The 4,842-nt window shown below is 31.7% G+C and overlaps 1 protein-coding gene across 1 annotated transcript in view; it reads right to left on the bottom strand.

The window, feature by feature from the left end:
* LOC118738679 (delta-1-pyrroline-5-carboxylate synthase) overlaps positions 1-4,842 on the bottom strand; it is a gene marked incomplete at its 5' end in the record, with an annotated part of 514,696 nt that overhangs the window by 77,968 nt on the left and 431,886 nt on the right.

Raw genomic sequence — 4,842 nt, 5'->3', positions numbered from 1 at the left:
AAAGAACCACGAATACAAACAAAGCAAAAACTACAATAAAAATGTTGCTTTATTATTTCAAAAAATCCGAAATTCCTCTGTCACGGTTGGGACAACGTACGAATTTTTATATGAAAATGAGCTTTTAGTGTGGTCCATATATAACATAGATTAAGCACTCGCCTAATTTAATATTTTAGACAATTTTACAAAAAGCAGATGAGTTCTACTATATAGATATTTTTTTTGCCAAACACTTGAATTATGAATCGCAAATTTTTGGCAGTACTTTCCACTAGAGTTGGAAAACTATCGATGGTCGTGGCCTAAACTATTGAAAATGCCGACACTATCGATAGTAATGTCTCTAAATTTTTTAATGCTTGTGTAATTTTAAGTTTTGTGTATACTTTCAATGTAAAATTTTTAAATTTGTTTTCGTAATAGCGGAGAATTTTATTTGTTTTTATGTTTATTTTTTTAACATTTTGTCAAGTTCCAAAAGTCAATTTATTTCGCCTAAATTTCAACATACATAATATGTACATGTTTTTATTTCGTACCTTTTACTTTGTTGCAAAAGAAAATTCTAAGTACATATGTAGGTATAAATATTTTCATTGAATGATGGATTTGCATATGCAAACGTACTTATAAACGTATTTATGTACATATCGCTAGCTTGGAGTGAAAAGTTGCTAAGTCCACTTTTTATGAAAACTCATATTTTGATACAGGAGGCTAGAGAAATTAAAAATGTATTGTGTCGAAAAGGATAAAGGTATTTTATTTATTCTCGTTTAAATTCAATGAAAGAAAAATTTGCTAAGTCTAAAAAGAGCACCGAAAATCCGATAAGGCCATAATAGAACGAAATCTTTTAATAAAGATCGAATCCCTCTGATTCATATGAAGCAAAAATGTTGTATTCAAAGTTTTCCGAAATGCTTGAAGAAATTGGCTAGAAGAAGTTTTTTTCCTCTCCTGTAACTTTTTTAAAAGGCACTTGGCAGCTTTTCACTCTAAGCTGGCGATATATGTTTTTTTTTAAACAACAAAAAAATTAAATTTAATAAATAAAAAAATACCACTCTTTCTATTGGTTTTAGAATAAGCACAAAAAGTTGAAACAGAAAACGAGCTACATTTTTGCAGCATCCACCACAGCACTCATAAGCTGACGGCATAAATTTGCAACTATGTACCACCAACGGCAGCTAATTTTTCTAAATTTGCCACAATCCTCTCACTTCACCATAGAATATGATAGTTAAAATTGGTGTGGCGAACTCCTTGATCTCAGTGGTGAACTCCCGCATCACCGATCTTCAAATTTAAAGTACTTGAAAAAATGTTACTTGACATTTGCGGCTTCTCATTACATTAACATTCTCTGCAATTACCCATTACTTAAGAGATGTAGCAACAATTCTATCGCTTACAAACGAAGAAGAAAAACACATAATCGCCAAGGTTTTGTGCAACAAATTGAAAGGCCGAGCATTGCATGTAGTCCAACAAATCAACGAACTGAATTTTCAGGACGTCCTAAACAAATTGAAGGAAGAATTTGGTGGTAAATCAACATTTCTAACTTTAAGAAATGATGCGATGAATGTAAGGGCTAAAAATATTGAAGATCTGCACAGTAAGCTTGGGGGTATTTCACAGTCAATGAATATTTTAGAAGGCGAAACTGATATTTTGTACACGCCACATAATAATGCAAAATTAATATTTGACATCTATTTACAATTTTTGCCTTTCAATGTAAAAACTTTGTTGTTGCAAAATCAAATAGATAATATCGAAAAAGCTTTTACTTATTATTTACAAAATAATATGTTGAAGGATTTCGAAATAAATAATGGTATTACGCATACGTACGTCCGTCCAAAAAATGGCAAATATCCAAATAACTTTAAGCATAATTTCCTCAGTAATTCCAATGTGTTGAACTATAAAAGAAATATAATTTACGGTTATCAAACTAATCGACATTTTTATAGAAGTCACTCAAATAATACTGGTAATTATAATACATATTTTGGAGGTAATCAAAATTATGGAAATGTTGATAATTACCGAAAAACAGTCTGGAAACTTTAACACTCTAGGTAAAAACGTCTACACTAACGCTAATAACAATGGTAATGATTAGCGTAAGGGTAATGCTAGTGGGAATACTCGTAGTAGATTTAATGATCATAGAAACTATAGATATGCAAATAATTCCGGTAGGGTTAATAACAATGCGAGATATAACCAGCAGCCATCTGTTGTTCCAATGGAAGTGGACAATATTGAAGAATACGAAAATTTTCAGCTTTCTCCTCTTCAACCGATTTACCCCTGATAGATCTGACATTCAATAATGTTGTAAGTAGTAAGGTATTTGGTGGATAGCGGATCGGCAACCACGTTAGGGGATTTCGAGATTTTAGGAAATTTTCGCAGTCGCAGGAAATTAGAAAAACCTATCCTAGTAAAAACTCTTTTTGCATCAGAAGTAATACTGGAACAAGTCATTGTCAAAATTCCTGCAGAATTTGAGAGAAAAGAAGAGACAATGTCTATTAAATTATTAAAACTCAATGACAAACCTTTCCAATGTATACTGGGATTAAATATTCTTCCACCCCTTAGAGTACTTATTGATTTTTCAGAAAAAGTAATTAACGTCAGCAACAACATAATACCTTTTAATAATAATAAGCCTACAACATATTTACATAATGATAACGAATTCTACGCTTATTGTTCTCAAACAAATACATATCCCGATACGATTTCATCAGATAAAAGTAGTTTGAATATAGATCCACTAATTAGTAGAGATTTGAATGCTGAAGAACAAAGGTTTTTAAGAAATTTTCTATTAAAGTACTAGCGAAAACCCGCCCGTTCCGCTGGTCGTCTTTAAAAAAATCTAGATTTAAAATCGGTAATTTAACTTTGCCGCCTGCACAGCACATGCCAGGTGTTTCAAACTTGAATTTTAATGCATGACAATATTGACAGATCGTATTCATTGTGCCAATATTCACCGATTTAAGCATACTATACTCAAGCACAGGATTGTATTGAAACGCAACACGATGTAAGTTAATATTATTTAGATTGATTTGCCTTGCTTCTTGATTTCGTACTCTTTGATTTTGACGTCTTGCAATTTGACGATGTTGTTCCATTCGAAATCTATTCGTGGCTCTTTGTTCAGCAGATGAATGAGCTGAACGTGACCTTGCTTGACGGTCTCGACAATTTGTAAGACGATTTTCATGTTGTTCGTTTGTTTCATTTGCTCTTGAATTTATCCTGTTTTGTGTTTCTACAGAACGACGACCAATATTTTGTCTACGTCGTGTCATTTTTGTTTCTAAAATTGTTCACTGAAAAGAACGTGTGAAGAATAGTGTTTATACCTTCGCCCGTTGTAAAGTTAATTAGAAGAAGATGTGATGACGCTCAACAAAATCACTATAATATTTCTCCTATTTGACTGCGTTATGATGTCACTGTAATGGTATCATTGCAAAAATGTCAAATAATTTCTTTTTTTTTTATTTTGTTACCATCAAACGGGAAAAAAATTTGATGAAAATACCAACACTATTTGTCCACTGTACTCGGTTCTATGCGCACTTTCTTCTTAATTGATCGCGGCTAAATGACGTCACTATTGAACAAATTTTGAAGAAAATTGATTTTATTTCTTTGTTTAAAATAACTTTCATATTTTGTTGTCCTTTTTTCCATCCAGAAAATCTTGTGTATATACTCACGCAAATTTACCGCTTTACTGTTTTTTTCTCGGAACGCATTACTTTGAAGAGCATGTGATAAATACAATTTGTCCGTTGTACAGTTAGTAGTCGACGCGATGACGCTCAAAAAATCACTTTAATTTTCTTCTTTTGTAACCACAATATGACGTCACTATTGAATAAATGTTGATCAACATTGATTTTATTTCTTTGTTTGAAATATTTTCATATTTCGTTATCTTTTTGGCAAATAAGAAAAAACTTCTGTATATACTCACGTAAATTTACCACTGTTCACTTTGCACTAACATAATAAAATTTCTTTCTTTTCCGGCTTTATCGTGGCAAATAATATTTTGAAACAATATTGCGTGAAATTTCAGTAAATCTTCGTTTCCTATCAAATAGATGCAAAATATTCTAAATATTTACTAAAATGGTTTTTTTTATCAGAAAACAATTTTAAAAATGTGGTTTTCTCTGGAGAAAAAATACTCACTTGTTGTTTGCTTGAAAGTCAGATCAGAAAGAAAGTTTGAGCGCGTCGTTGTTCCGTTCTGCATTTGCATAGATGCGCTCCCCTTTACACATAAACAACAACATCAATCGTATGATACATACACTTCGTCGTGTACGAAAAAGCGGAGAAGGAGAAGAGAACTGTTCTATTCCCCTTCGCTTTAACCCAGCTATGTGTTCAGGTGCAAATGACTTTTTTGCGTGAAGTCTGATATAAAATAAGTTCTATTTACTCTTCTTAAATTTATATAAACTTTTCCAGGCGAAGTAAAAAAACTGACATATATTTGCTTCAACCGCATATTTGTGAGTACACAGGTAATACGTAAATATATGAATGATATAGGTAATATCTCATATTAGCATAACCTTTCTGCAAAAAATTAAGGAAACGATCACCAATCACGCCGGTAATGATACAATGAATTTTTCACTATAACTGACTTCAGATTAACGTTTATATAATAAGCGTATATGTAACATTTTAAAATTTTTTTAGAATTTATTTTTTTATTTTTAATAATAAGTGGTCTTCCTCTTCCTCTTCCTCTTCCTCTTCCTCTTCCTCTTCCTCTTC

Source organism: Rhagoletis pomonella, unplaced genomic scaffold (genome assembly GCF_013731165.1).
Source record: "Rhagoletis pomonella isolate Grant_MI unplaced genomic scaffold, Rhpom_1.0 Rhpom_scaffold_00005, whole genome shotgun sequence".
NCBI classification, from domain to species: Eukaryota; Metazoa; Arthropoda; class Insecta; order Diptera; family Tephritidae; genus Rhagoletis; species Rhagoletis pomonella.
Note: the sequence above shows the minus strand (reverse complement) of the source record. Positions and strands in the feature narration are given on the sequence as shown.